The sequence below is a fragment of the Oncorhynchus mykiss genome, chromosome 5, assembly GCF_057628025.1.
Source record: "Oncorhynchus mykiss isolate SJ-2025 chromosome 5, ASM5762802v1, whole genome shotgun sequence".
Lineage (NCBI taxonomy): Eukaryota > Metazoa > Chordata > Actinopteri > Salmoniformes > Salmonidae > Oncorhynchus > Oncorhynchus mykiss.
Window position 1 is genome coordinate 91,824,999 of NC_143026.1, and position 16,341 is coordinate 91,841,339.

General features: G+C 43.6%; 1 long non-coding RNA gene across 1 annotated transcript in view; it reads left to right on the forward strand.

The window, feature by feature from the left end:
* The window catches only part of LOC149983629 (uncharacterized), a 90,570-nt gene that overhangs the window by 17,093 nt on the left and 57,136 nt on the right, over positions 1–16,341 (forward strand). Inside the window, exon 2 of the long non-coding RNA XR_016496370.1 lies at positions 9,265–9,312. This is a non-coding gene — a long non-coding RNA (uncharacterized LOC149983629). The remainder of the gene's footprint in view (positions 1–9,264; positions 9,313–16,341) is intronic.

Sequence of the window (16,341 nt, forward strand, 5' to 3'; positions counted from 1 at the left end):
GATGAGGAGACAGACCACCAGATATACCCTGGCATTATGTGGCTGAGAGATGAGGAGACAGACCACCAGATATACCCTGGCATTATGTGGCTGAGAGATGTCCATTGTGTATTTTCCGTTTGCAGAATATTTAGATAAAGCCTAGAATTGAAGAAAAATGGCTACCTATAATCAGTGGTGGAAAAAGTATCCAATTGTCATACTGTAGTAAAAGTGAAGATACCTTAATAGAAAATGACTCAAGTAAAAGTCACCCAGTAAAATAATACTTGAATAAAAGTCTACAAGTATTTGGTTTTAAATATACTTAAGTATCAAAGGTAAAAGTACAAGTATAAATAATTTAAATTTCGTTATATTAAGCAAAGCCAGACAGCACCATCTTCGTGTTGTTTTAAATGATGGATAGCCAGGGGCACACGCCAACACCCAGACATATTTTACAAACGATGAAGTTGTGTTTAGGGAGTCTGCCAGATCAGGTAGTAGGGATGACCAGGGATGTTCTCTTGATAAGTGTGAATTGGGCCATTTTCCTGTCCTGCTAAGCATTCAAAATGTAAGAAGTCCATCTATGTGTCAGAAAAACTGTATGGAGTAAAAAAGTAAATTATTTTCTTTAGGAATGTAGTGAAGTAAAAGTAAAAGTTGTCAAAAATGTAAATAGTCACGTACAGATGCCAAAAAAAACTACTTAAGTAGTACATCCAATTATTTTTACTTAAGTATTTTACACCACTGCCTATAATTAAATTATACAAATATTTAGCTTCTATGTGGTAAATGACAAATAGATTGTGTATAGGCTTGTCTCCCACTTAAAAATTATCTTTGTTCCACACTGGGTTCAAATACCTTCTGTTAAATGGTTCTGTATTTATTTATCTGTATATGTTATGTACTGTATGTACAGTAGAAGTCAGAGGTTTACGTACACCTTAGCCAACTACATTTAAACTCAGTTTTTCACAATTCTTGACATTTAATCCTAGTAAAAATTCCCTGTTTTAGGTCAGTTAGGATCACCATTTTATTTTAAGAATGTGAAATGTCAGAATAATAGTAGAGAGAATGATTTATTTCAGCTTTTATTTCTTTCATCACATTCCCAGTGGGTCAGAAGTTTACATACACTCAATTAGTATTTGGTAGCATTGCCTTTAAATTGTTTAACTTGGGTCAAACGTTTCGGGTGGCCTTCCACAAGCTTCCCACAATAAGTTGGGTGAATTTTGGCCCATTCCTCCTGACAGAGCTGGTGTAACTGAGTTAGGTTTGTAGGCCTCCTTGCTTGCACACGCTTTTTCAGTTCTGCCTACACATTTTCTATAGGAATGAGGTCAGGGCTTTGTGATGGCCACTCCAATACCTTGACTTTGTTGTCCTCAAGCCATTTCAAATCAAATCAAAATGTATTTGTCACTCGCGCCAAATACAACAGATATACCTTACAGTGAAATGCTTACTTACAGGCTCTAACCAATAGTGCAAAAAAGGTATTAGGTGAACAATAGGTAAGTAAAGAAATAAAACAACAGTAAAAAGACAGGCTATATACAGTAGAGAGGCTATATACAGTAGCGAGGTTATAAAAGTAGCGAGGCTACATACAGACACTGGTTAGTCAGGCTGATTGAGGTAGTATGTACATGTAGATATGGTTAAAGGGACTATGCATATATGATGAACAGAGAGTAGCAGTAGTGTTAAAGAGGTGTTGGTGGGTGGTGGGTGGCGGGTGGTGGGTGGCGGGACACAATGCAGATAGCCCGGTTATGTACATGAATGTATAGTTAAAGTGACTATGCATATATGATAAACAGAGAGTAGCAGCAGCATAAAAAGAGGGATTGGGGGGAGGCACACAATGCAAATAATCCGGGTAGCCATTTGATGACCTGTTCAGGAGTCTTATGGCTTGGGGGTAAAAACTGTTGAGAAGCCTTTTTGTCTTAGACTAGAACAGTCTATGACTGGGGTGGCTGGGGTCTTTGACAATTTTTAGGTCCTTCCTCTGACATCACCTGGTGTAGAGGTCCTGGATGGCAGGCAGTTTAGCCCCAGTGACGTACTGGGCCGTATGCACTACCCTCTGTAGTGCCTTGCGGTCAGAGGCCGAGCAATTGCTGTACCAGGCAGTGATGCAGTGATGCAACCAATGCTCTCGATGTTGCAGCTGTAGAACCTTTTGAGGATCTCAGGACCCATGCCAAATCTTTTTAGTTTCCTGAGGGGGAATGGGCTTTGTCATGCCCTCTTCACAACTGTCTTGGCCCATTCTAGTTTGTTGTTGATGTGGACAGCAAGGAACTTGAAGCTCTCAACCTGCTCCACTACAGCCCAGTCAATGAGAATGGGGGCGTGCTCGGTCCTCCTTTTCCTGTAGTCCACAATCATCTCCTTAGTCTTGGTTATATTGAGGGATAGGTTGTTATTCTGGCACCACCTGGCCAGGTCTCTGACCTCTTCCCTATAGGCTGTCTTGTCGTTGTCGGGGATCAGGCCTACCACTGTTGTGTCGTCGGCAAAATTAATGATGGTGTTGGAGTCGTGCCTGGCCATGCAGTCGTGGGTGATCAGGGAGTACAGAAGGGGCAGGAGCATGCACCCCTGTGGAGCTCCATTGTTGAGGATCAGCGTGGCAGATGTGTTGCTACCTACCCTCACCACCCCAGGGTGGCCTGTCAGGAAGTCCAGGATCCAGTTGCAGAGGGAGGTGTTTAGTCCCAGGATCCTTAGCTTAGTGATGAGCTTTGAGGGTACTATGGTGTTGAACGCTGAGCTGTAGTCAATGAATAGCATTCTCACATAGGTGTTCCTTTTGTCCAGGTGGGAAAGGGCAGTGTGGAGTGCAATAGAGATCATCTATGGATCTGTTTGGGCGGTATGCATATTGGAGTGGGTCTAGGGTTTCTGTGATGATGGTGTTGATGTGAGCCATTTGTACAGTCCTTAAGACATTTTGCCACAACAACTTTGGAAGTATGCTTGGGTCAATGTCCATTTGGAAGACCCATTTGCGACCAATCTTTAACATCCTGACTGATGTCTTGAGATGTTGCTTCAATATATCCACATCATTTTCCTTTCTCATGATACCATCTATTTTGTGAAGTTTTAAAAAATCATACAATGTGATTTTTGGGATTTTTGTTTTAGATTCCGTACCTATGATTAAAATGACAGACCTCTACATGCTTTGTAAGTAGGAAAACCTGCAACATCGGCAGTTCTCCCCACTGTATATTCTGTTAGTATATTGGTATGTATATCCTGCTTGTATAACATTATCTATATGCTGTTAGTGTAATGGTGTCTATATCCTGCTTGTATAACGGTGTCTATATGCTGTTAGTATAATGGTATCTATATTTATTTATTTAACCTTTATTTAACCAGGAAGGGCTCATTGAGATTTAAAATCTATTTTTCAAGAGCGTCCTGGTCAAGATTGGCAGCACCAAGTCATTACAAAACTTACAGACAAACAACATGAAAAACTACAAGTAATCTAGTAAAAACCATATAATTCACAAGAGTATAACAAAATCAAAAACAGCTAATTAAAAACATTGACAGGTCAGGGAATCGGTCTCAAGATCATTCATCAGTGATTTAAAAAATACCAATCGGGACAAGTTCTTCCAGTTTAAAAGTATTTTGTAAGGCGTTCCAAGACGATGGCTCAGAGTACATAAAATCCTTAACTTCTCTGTCCCTATATTTATATGCTGTTAGTATAATGATATTTATATGCTGTTATTATAATGATATCGATATGCTGTTAGTATAATGATATCTATATGCTGTTATTATAATGATATTTATATGCTGTTATTATAATGATATCTATATGCTGTTATTATAATGATATGTATATGCTGTTATTATAATGATATCTATATGCTGTTATTATAATGATATATATATGCTGTTATTATAATGATATCTATATGCTGTTAGTATAATGACATCTATATGCTGTTATTATAATGATATCGATATGCTGTTATTATAATGATATCTATATGCTGTTATTATAATGATATCTATATGCTGTTATTATAATGATATCTATATGCTGTTATTATAATGATATCTATATGCTGTTAGTATAATGATATCTATATGCTGTTATTATAATGATATCTATATGCTGTTATTATAATGATATCTATATGCTGTTATTATAATGATATCTATATGCTGTTATTATAATGATATCTATATGCTGTTATTATAATGATATCTATATGCTGTTAGTATAATGATATCTATATGCTGTTATTATAATGATATCTATATGCTGTTATTATAATGATATCTATATGCTGTTATTATAATGATATCTATATGCTGTTATTATAATGATATCTATATGCTGTTAGTATAATGATATCTATATGCTGTTAGTATAATGATATCTATATGCTGTTAGTATAATGATATCTATATGCTGTTAGTATAATGATATCTATATGCTGTTATTATAATGATATTTATATGCTGTTATTATAATGATATCTATATGCTGTTATTATAATGATATCTATATGCTGTTATTATAATGATATCTATATGCTGTTAGTATAATGATATCTATATGCTGTTATTATAATGATATCTATATGCTGTTAGTATAATGATATCTATATGCTATTATTATAATGATATCTATATGCTGTTAGTATAATGATATCTATATGCTGTTATTATAATGATATCTATATGCTGTTATTATAATGATATCTATATGCTGTTATTATAATGATATCGATATGCTGTTATTATAATGATATCTATATGCTGTTATTATAATGATATCTATATGCTGTTAGTATAATGATATCTATATGCTGTTATTATAATGATATCTATATGCTGTTATTATAATGATATCTATATGCTGTTATTATAATGATATCTATATGCTGTTATTATAATGATATCTATATGCTGTTATTATAATGATATCGATATGCTGTTATTATAATGATATCTATATGCTGTTATTATAATGATATCTATATGCTGTTAGTATAATGATATCTATATGCTGTTATTATAATGATATCTATATGCTGTTATTATAATGATATCTATATGCTGTTATTATAATGATATCTATATGCTGTTATTATAATGATATCGATATGCTGTTATTATAATGATATCTATATGCTGTTATTATAATGATATCTATATGCTGTTAGTATAATGATATCTATATGCTGTTATTATAATGATATCTATATGCTGTTATTATAATGATATCTATATGCTGCTAGAGGTATCAGGGAACATGATTACTATATGTGTTGAGGCAAAACACAAGTTATATTTTTTAGAATTCCCTCATTTGTGACCCCCCCCCCCCCCCCCCCCTTCCCTCCCCATTCAGGTTCCTGAAGACAAATAGGCACAAAACAAATTAGCGAGCAAGAACTAGTTAAGGGATGTCCTTTGAGAAAGCAAGGCCTGGGGCCTGATTTAAATATAGGGACAGAGAGGTTCTTCGCATCCCAAATGGAGCCCTTGTTCCCTTTGTAGTGCACTGATCAAAAGTAATACACGATATAGGAGACAAAGGTGCCGTTTGGGACGTGAGCCAGAGAGAGTCAGTGATTGAACGTGCCTGGGAGATCCCTCGGGCCTTAGGGTTCTCTAGGCTCCTTGACCATCTGACTCACCTTATTATAGGGAGATAGTGCTTGCCTTTACTGGAGGGCTGGATAGAACCCTGTGCATTCACCAAGGGCATTGTGGGAGGATGTTTGCTTCCCAAATGGCACTCTATTTCCGATGTAGTGCACTACTTCGGACCAGATCCCTATGAGCCCAAATATAACCCTATTCCCTATATAGTCTACTACTTTTGACCTTTCAAAATCAGTGCACTATATTGGGAACAAGTTTCCATTTGGGACTCAACGATATATGTGGGAGCCTTGTTTACTGTAACATATCAGCTTTAGTCTGGTGAGGTTCACTCCCTTTCCCTCAATCCCCTCTAAAGGGTTGGTTTTAAATCAGAGGGTTTGAGACCATACAGAGTAATGATGATAGTGGTATAGGTTTGAGACCATACAGAGTAATGATGATAGTGGTATAGGTTTGAGACCATACAGAGTAATGATGATAGTGGTATAGGTTTGAGACCATACAGAGTAATGATGATAGTGGTATAGGTTTGAGACCATACAGAGTAATGATGATAGTGGTATAGGTTTGAGACCATATAGAGTAATGGTGATAGTGGTATAGGATTGACAGCATTACAGAGTAATGGTGATAGTGGTATAGGATTGACAGCATTACAGAGTAAAGTGGTATAGGTTGTGCAACGGGTCCTCCCACTCCTCTTTCTATTCTGGTTAGAGCCAGTTTGCTCTGTTCTGTGAAGGGAGTAGTACACAGCGTTGTACGAGATCTTCAGTTTCCTGGAAATTTCTCGCATGGAATAGCCTTCATTTCTCAGGACAAGAATAAACTGACGAATTTCAGAAGAAAGGATTTTGTTTTGAGCCTGTAATCGAACCCACAAATGCTCATGCTCCAGATACTCAACTAGTCTAAAGAAGTTTTTGTGATTTTTAATCAGAAAAACAGTTTTCAGCTGTGCTAACATAATTGCAAATGGGTTTTCTAATGATCAATTAGGCTTTTAAAATGATAAACTTTTATCTCACACAACGTGCCATTGGAACACAGGAATGATGGTTGCTGATATAAGCTACAATAGTCATTTACAACATTAACAATGTCTACACTGTATTTCTGATCAATTTGATGTTATTTTAATGGACAAGAAATGTGCTTTTCTTTCAAAAACAAGGACATTTCTAAGTGACCCCAAACTTTTGAATGGTAGTGGACATATATTAAAAAAATTGATCAAATCTACACACAACAGCCCATAAGGACATAGAAAAAACAGGTTTTAGACATTTTTGAACATTTATTTAAAAAAAAAAACGTTGTTTAAGCACCTGTGGAAGTGATCAAACTGCAAGTCCTCTTTGGTATGATGCTGCCAATCCTGTCACACCTGTATCAGACCAGAGAATCTTGTTTGTCTTGGTCTGAGAGTCCTAAAGGTGGCTTTTTGTCAAACTCCAAGTGGGCTAATGTGCCTTTTACTGAGGAGTGGCTTCCGTCTGGCCACTCTATCATAAAGGCCTGATTGGTGGAGTGCTGCAGAAGTTGTTGTCCTTCTGGAAGGTTCTCTCATCTCCACAGAAGAACTCTGGAGCCCTGTCAGAGTGACAATTGGGTTCTTGGTCACCTCCCTGACCAAGGCCCTTCTCCCCCGATTGTTCAGTTTGGATGGGTAGCCAGCTCTAGAAAGAGTATTGTTGGTTCCAAACTTCTTACATTTAAGAATGATGGAGGCCACTGAGTTCTTGGGGACCTTCAATGCTGCAGAAATGTTTTGGTACCCTTCCCCAGATCTGTGCCTCGATACAATCCTGTCTCGGAGCTCTACGGACAATTACTTCAACCTCATGGCTTGGTTTTTGCTCTGACATGCACTTTCAACTGTGGGACCTTATATAGACAGGTGTGTACCTTTCCAAATCATGTCCAATCAATTGAATTTACCACAGGAGGACTCCAATAAAGTTGTAGAAACATCTCAAGGATGATCAATGGAAATAGGATGCACCTGAGATCAATTTCGAGTCTCATAGCAAAGAGTCTGAATACTTACAGTGCCTTGCGAAAGTATTCGGCCCCCTTGAACTTTGCGACCTTTTGCCACATTTCAGGCTTCAAACATAAAGATATAAAACTGTATTTTTTTGTGAAGAATCAACAACAAGTGGGACACAATCATGAAGTGGAACGACATTTATTGGATATTTCAAACTTTTTTAACAAATCAAAAACTGAAAAATTGGGCGTGCAAAATTATTCTATATATATGTATCTATCTATATATATTATGAAGCCTGAAATGTAAAAAAGGCATTCTGTTTTTTTATTTTTATTTTTAATGCATTTGTGAAAATGTAAAAAAGTATGTTTTTCCTTTGCCATTATGAGGTATTGTGTGTAGATCGACGAAGGAAAAAAACAATGTAATCTATTTTAGAATAAGGCTGTCACGTGACAAAATGTGGAAAAAGTCAAGGGGTCTGAATACTTTCCAAAGTAGACTGTACATACATACACCAATATATATTAAATATCAATATATAACACAGTACAATGGAGGAACGTAGCTACATCTGGTTTCAAACTATTGGCGCTAAATGGATCTGTTACGCGAAAAAATAATCCTCTAATGTTTAATGTTTAAAAGAATTCCAACATATTGAATCCTATCCGTCTGAAATAAACCTCAACGCAATGGGAGCACAGAATGGGTGTTTATAGTCATATCCACATGCACAGGAGCCTTTGAAATGCTAACAACTAGCTCCTTTCCATCTATTTTTTTAGAGAAAGAGAGCTTAAAAAACATCTCGCCTTGGTTAAATTGCATATCATAAGTCTATAAATCTATTTTTGGAAATAAGGTTTGTTATTTTGTGTCAATTTTACAGTACGTTTACCAGTTTCAAAAGTGAAAAACCCCTAAGGTATTGTGATTGTGCGTCTACAATCTTGTGTGTGTGTGTGTGTGTGTGTGTGTGTGTGTGTGTGTGTGTGTGTGCTCTCTTGACTGTGTGAGTGTGTCTCGTCTGTGCCTCTCTCTTAATTGCGAGTGGTCCGAGCAGTGAGTTAATGCCCCCCCCCCCCCCCCCCTCCTTTCCCAACACCACCCACCACCTCCCTCCCTCGACCTCTCTCTCTCTCTCTCTCTCTCTCTCTCTCTCATGGGTTGATAATTCTCATCATTGCAAACAGACTTGTATTACATTCATTAGCCAAACACTCACAGCAAATCAGGCCACAGCGCCAGGGGCACCGGTCCTCTTGTAAAATCACATGGCCTAATAGCACTGTTGTATAATTACATTCCATTATCATCTATGAAACCGTGATTCTACAAGCCACACATATTAGTACTAGATTTGTGGTGGGTTCTTTTTTTTTTTGCCTTCTTATTTTACCAGAGGCACTTCGTTAAAAAAACAGCTCGATGATTATTACCGACCAACGTGTTAGCATTTCACATGAGAAAAAAAACATCAAGTTGTGTTACGTTTGGAAAAGCTAGGAAGCACTTCATTTTTACACGTAGGCCAACTACTAATTAATTACGAATGCATGAAAAGTGAAAATGTATTTAAAATGTGTTTTATTTCTTCCTTGCAGGTCATCGGCAGTGAGGACAGGTTGAAATGCAGTGTGTGCAACGCAAAGGTAAGTGTCTGTGTTTATTTCAGTGTTACAGTATGTGTGTTAGTAGATAAATAAGTTAGGGTGTGCATGTGTGTGTCTGTGCACACAAGTACATCTGGGTGTGGAGGTGTGTATGGGTTGTGTATGTGTGTGGAGGGGTGTGGAGGTGTGTATGGGTTGTGTATGGGTGTGGATGGGTGTGTCTGGGTGTGGAGGTGTGTATGGGTTGTGTATGTGTGTGGAGGGGTGTGGAGGGGTGTGTCTGGGTGTGGAGGTGTGTATGGGTTGTGTATGTGTGTGGAGGGGTGTGGAGGGGTGTGGATGGGTGTGGAGGGGTGTGGAGGGGTGTGGATGGGTGTGGAGGGGTGTGGATAGGTGTGGATAGGTGTGTCTGGGTGTGGAGGTGTGTATGGGTTGTGTATGGGTGTGGATGGGTGTGTCTGGGTGTGGAGGGGTGTGGATGGGTGTGGAGGGGTGTGGATAGGTGTGGAGGGGTGTGGATGGGTGTGTCTGGGTGTGGAGGGGTGTGGAGGGGTGTGGAGGGGTGTGGAGGGGTGTGGATAGGTGTGGAGGGGTGTGGAGGGGTGTGGATGGGTGTGGAGGGGTGTGGAGGGGTGTGGATAGGTGTGGAGGGGTGTGGATGGGTGTAGAGGGGTGTGGAGGGGTGTGGAGGGGTGTGGATAGGTGTGGAGGGGTGTGGATGGGTGTAGAGGGGTGTGGAGGGGTGTGGCGGGGTGTGGATGGGTGTGGATGGGTGTGGAGGGGTGTGGAGGGGTGTGGAGGGGTGTGGATAGGTGTGGAGGGGTGTGGATGGGTGTAGAGGGGTGTGGAGGGGTGTGGCGGGGTGTGGATGGGTGTGGATGGGTGTGGATGGGTGTGGAGGGGTGTGGATGGGTGTGGATGGGTGTGGATGGGTGTGGAGGGGTGTGGAGGGAGGTGGAGGGGTGTAGATGGGTGTGAGGGGTGTGGAGGGGTGTGGAGGGGTATGGATGGGTGTGGATGGGTGTGGATGGGTGTGGAGGGGTGTAGATGGGTGTGAGGGGTGTGGATGGGTGTGGAGGGGTGTGGAGGGGTGTGGAGGGGTGTGGAGGGGTGTGGAGGGGTGTGGATAGGTGTGGAGGGGTGTGGAGGGGTGTGGAGGGGTGTGGAGGGGTGTGGATAGGTGTGGAGGGGTGTGGATGGGTGTAGAGGGGTGTGGAGGGGTGTGGCGGGGTGTGGATGGGTGTGGATGGGTGTGGATGGGTGTGGAGGGGTGTGGATGGGTGTGGATGGGTGTGGATGGGTGTGGAGGGGTGTGGAGGGAGGTGGAGGGGTGTAGATGGGTGTGAGGGGTGTGGAGGGGTGTGGAGGGGTATGGATGGGTGTGGATGGGTGTGGATGGGTGTGGAGGGGTGTAGATGGGTGTGAGGGTTGTGGATGGGTGTGGAGGGGTGTGGAGGGGGGTGGAGGGGTGTGGAGGGGTGTGGAGGTGTATGGATGGGTGTGGAGGGGTGTGAGGGGTGTGGAGGGGTGTGGAGGGGTGTGGCGGGGTGTGGATGGGTGTGGATGGGTGTGGAGGGGTTTTGAGGGGTGTGGAGGGGTGTGGATAGGTGTGGAGGGGTGTGGATGGGTGTAGAGGGGTGTGGAGGGGTGTGGCGGGGTGTGGATGGGTGTGGATGGGTGTGGATGGGTGTGGAGGGGTGTGGATGGGTGTGGATGGGTGTGGATGGGTGTGGAGGGGTGTGGAGGGAGGTGGAGGGGTGTAGATGGGTGTGAGGGGTGTGGAGGGGTGTGGAGGGGTATGGATGGGTGTGGATGGGTGTGGATGGGTGTGGAGGGGTGTAGATGGGTGTGAGGGGTGTGGAGGGGTGTGGAGGGAGGTGGAGGGGTGTAGATGGGTGTGAGGGGTGTGGAGGGGTGTGGAGGGGTATGGATGGGTGTGGATGGGTGTGGATGGGTGTGGAGGGGTGTAGATGGGTGTGAGGGGTGTGGATGGGTGTGGAGGGGTGTGGAGGGGTGTGGAGGGGTGTGGAGGGGTGTGGAGGGGTGTGGAGGGGTGTGGATAGGTGTGGAGGGGTGTGGAGGGGTGTGGAGGGATGTGGATAGGTGTGGAGGGGTGTGGATGGGTGTAGAGGGGTGTGGAGGGGTGTGGCGGGGTGTGGATGGGTGTGGATGGGTGTGGATGGGTGTGGAGGGGTGTGGATGGGTGTGGATGGGTGTGGATGGGTGTGGAGGGGTGTGGAGGGAGGTGGAGGGGTGTAGATGGGTGTGAGGGGTGTGGAGGGGTGTGGAGGGGTATGGATGGGTGTGGATGGGTGTGGATGGGTGTGGAGGGGTGTAGATGGGTGTGAGGGGTGTGGATGGGTGTGGAGGGGTGTGGAGGGGGGTGGAGGGGTGTGGAGGGGTGTGGAGGGGTATGGATGGGTGTGGAGGGGTGTGAGGGGTGTGGATGGGTGTGGATGGGTGTGGAGGGGTGTGTTTATAACTGTGGCTTAATTTCCTGATTTAGTGAACACATTGAGATGATTGAAATTGAGATGGTTTTGATTGAAAGCATCACAATCCCATCGCTCCATATGATCTACTTTCAAATATGTAATGACATCACTCTGGGAGAGAGAGAGAATCTACCAATAAACATCTGCAACTAATGGCCAATCAGCTCTTTGTTTCTCACTCACTCACTCACTCACTCTTCTGACTTAGCCGATTTGTGAGGAGCACCGTGTTGGTTATGAGCAGTAAAGCTGTATTTTATTCCTAATAATATGATGATATTTGACACAGGATGCAGTGTGGAAGACATGTAATGTCCAAATCCATATTCATTTCATAGACCCAAATTTATCAAGCTTTTTTTTTTGAGGTACATCTCTGATGCAAATTCTTTGTCGACATTTCGCGGGTACTGCATGAGTTCATTTGGTGAGGCTGATATGGCATCACAGTCAGGGTCGCACGCTCACTAAGGTGGGCACCGCACAAACAGTCTCTAGATTAGGACGCCGGGCCTGTCATTGATGCTCTGTATGTATTCATGCCAGCACAGTGGGTCAACACGACAAACTGTTTTATTCAGTGTTAGTCCTTCTTTACCTCACCTCGCAAACATCTTTATTTTTGCAGTTTCAAAGAAAGAATATATAGGAACCACAGATTTAGGTTTAGGAACTGAATATCTTGAAAAGAGTGATTTGAGTAATGAAATCAACAATATATTAAAAAACGAACACAAGGAAGTTATTTGATTTAGATATTCACACACACACACACACACACACACACACACACACACACACACACACACACACACACACACACACACACACACACACACACACATCGACTGTATCATGGTTGGTTTTCAAGGGATCCTCCAGTCATAGAGCTCTCCATTTGAGCTCATACACCAGTAAACCTTGGACGGGGCACTCATTTCATTTCCTTATTTTTAAGCAAATAAGCATGAGAACCCGGGGTATGTCGTGTGAGAACCCGGGGAGTATTGTGTGAGAACCCGGGGAGTATCGTATGAGAACCCGGGGAGAATCGTATGAGAACCCGGGGAGTATTGTGTGAGAACATGGGAAGTATCGTATGAGAACCCGGGGAGAATCGTATGAGAACCCGGGGAGAATCACATGAGAACCCGGGGAGTATCATAGGAGAACCCGGGGAGTATCGTATGAGAACCCGGGGAGTATCGTATGAGACCCCGGAGATATTCGTGTGAGAATCATGTGATAAACGTGTGAGAACCCAGGAAGTACCGTGTGAGAACCCGGGGAGTATCGTATGAGAACCCGGGGAGAATCGTATGAGAACCCGGGGAGTATTGTGTGAGAACATGGGAAGTATCGTATGAGAACCCGGGGAGAATCGTATGAGAACCCGGGGAGAATCACATGAGAACCCGGGGAGTATCATAGGAGAACCCGGGGAGTATCGTATGAGAACCCGGGGAGTATCGTATGAGAACCCGGGGAGAATCGTATGAGAACCCGGGGAGTATTGTGTGAGAACATGGGAAGTATCGTATGAGAACCCGGGGAGAATCGTATGAGAACCCGGGGAGAATCACATGAGAACCCGGGGAGAATCGTATGAGAACCCGGGGAGAATCACATGAGAACCCGGGGAGTATCATAGGAGAACCCGGGGAGTATCGTATGAGAACCCGGGGAGTATCGTATGAGACCCCGGAGATATTCGTGTGAGAATCATGTGATAAACGTGTGAGAACCCAGGAAGTACCGTGTGAGAACCCGGTAATATCGCTGGAGAACCCGGGATTATTGTGTGAGAACCCGTGGAGTATCGTGAGACAACCTGGGGATTGTCATTAGGGAAGCCTGGTATCATCATGTGAGAACCCGGGGAGCATTGTGTGAGAACCCGGGAACATCGTGTGAGAACCCGGGAGTATAGTGTGAGAACCCAGGGAGTATCGTGTGAGAACACGGAGAGAATTGTGTGAGAACCCGGAGAGTATCGTGTAAGAACCCGGAGAGTATCGTGTGAGAACCCGGGGAGTATCGTGTGAGAATCCGGAGAGTATCGTGTAAGAACCCTGAGAGTATCGTGTGAGAACCCGGAGAGTATCGTGTGAGAATACGGAGAGTATCGTGTGAGAACCCGGAGAGTATCGTGTAAGAACCCTGAGAGTATCGTGTGAGAACACGGAGAGAATTGTGTGAGAACCCGGAGAGTATCGTGTAAGAACCCGGAGAGTATCGTGTGAGAACCCGGGGAGTATCGTGTGAGAATCCGGAGAGTATCGTGTAAGAACCCTGAGAGTATCGTGTGAGAACCCGGAGAGTATCGTGTGAGAACACGGAGAGAATTGTGTGAGAACCCGGAGAGTATCGTGTGAGAACCCTGAGAGTATCGTGTGAGAACCCTGAGAGTATCGTGTGAGAACCCGGAGAGTATCGTGTGAGAATCCGGAGAGTATCGTGTAAGAACCCTGAGAGTATCGTGTGAGAACCCGGAGAGTATCGTGTGAGAACACGGAGAGAATTGTGTGAGAACCCGGAGAGTATCGTGTGAGAACCCTGAGAGTATCGTGTGAGAACCCGGAGAGTATCGTGTGAGAACACGGAGAGAATTGTGTGAGAACCCGGAGAGTATCGTGTAAGAACCCTGAGAGTATCGTGTGAGAACCCGGAGAGTATCGTGTGAGAACCCGGAGAGTATCGTGTGAGAATCCGGAGAGTATCGTGTAAGAACCCTGAGAGTATCGTGTGAGAACCCGGAGAGTATCGTGTGAGAACACGGAGAGAATTGTGTGAGAACCCGGAGAGTATCGTGTGAGAACCCTGAGAGTATCGTGTAAGAACCCTGAGAGTATCGTGTGAGAACACGGAGAGAATTGTGTGAGAACCCTGAGAGTATCGTGTGAGGACCCGGAGAGTATCGTGTGAGAACCCGGAGAGTATCGTGTGAGAATCCGGAGAGTATCGTGTAAGAACCCTGAGAGTATCGTGTGAGAACCCGGAGAGTATCGTGTGAGAACACGGAGAGAATTGTGTGAGAACCCGGAGAGTATCGTGTAAGAACCCGGAGAGTATCGTGTGAGAACCCGGGGAGTATCGTGTGAGAATCCGGAGAGTATCGTGTAAGAACCCTGAGAGTATCGTGTGAGAACCCGGAGAGTATAGTGTGAGAACCCGGAGAGTATCGTGTGAGAACACGGAGAGTATCGTGTGAGAACCCGGAGAGTATCGTGTGAGAACACGGAGAGTATCGTGTGAGAACCCGGAGAGTATCGTGTGAGAACCCGGGGAGTATCGTGTGAGAACCCTGAGAGTATCGTGTGAGAACCCGGAGAGTATTGTGTGAGAACCCGGAGAGTATTGTGTGAGAATCCGGAGAGTATCGTGTGAGAACCCGGAGAGTATTGTGTGAGAACCCGGAGAGTATTGTGTGAGAATCCGGAGAGTATCGTGTGAGAACCCGGAGAGTATTGTGTGAGAACCCGGGGAGTATCGTGTGAGAATCCGGAGAGTATCGTGTGAGAACCCGGAGAGTATTGTGTGAGAACCCGGAGAGTATCGTGTGAGAACCCGGAGAGTATCGTGTGAGGACCCGGAGAGTATCGTGTGAGAACCCGGAGAGTATCGTGTGAGAACCTGTCCCAAATGGTACTCTATTCCCTATAGAGTCACTACCTATGACCAACACATTGTAACCCGTCCCAGATGGCACTCTATTCCCTATAGAGTCACTACCTATGACCAACACATTGTAACCCGTCCCAGATGGCACTCTATTCCCTATTGAGTCACTACCTATGACCAACACATTGTAACCCGTCCCAAATGGTACTCTATTCCCTATAGAGTCACTACCTATGACCAACACATTGTAACCCGTCCCAAATGGCACTCTATTCCCTATAGAGTCACTACCTATGACCAACACATTGTAACCCATCCCAAATGGTACTCTATTCCCTATAGAGTCACTACCTATGACCAACACATTGTAACCCGTCCCAAATGGTACTCTATTCCCTATAGAGTCACTACCTATGACCAACACATTGTAACCCGTCCCAAATGGTACTCTATTCCCTATAGAGTCACTACCTATGACCAACACATTGTAACCCGTCCCAAATGGCACTCTATTCCCTATAGAGTCACTACCTATGACCAACACATTGTAACCCATCCCAAATGGTACTCTATTCCCTATAGAGTCACTACCTATGACCAACACATTGTAACCCGTCCCAAATGGCACTCTATTCCCTATAGAGTCACTACCTATGACCAACACATTGTAACCCGTCCCAAATGGTACTCTATTCCCTATAGAGTCACTACCTATGACCAACACATTGTAACCCGTCCCAAATGGTACTCTATTCCCTATAGAGTCACTACCTATGACCAACACATTGTAACCCGTCCCAAATGGTACTCTATTCCCTATAGAGTCACTACCTATGACCAACACATTGTAACCCGTCCCAAATGGCACTCTATTCCCTATAGAGAAAACAAAACTTAATATTCTCAACTTGTATATTATTATTTCTAAAATATTGTAGACTGAATATTCCCA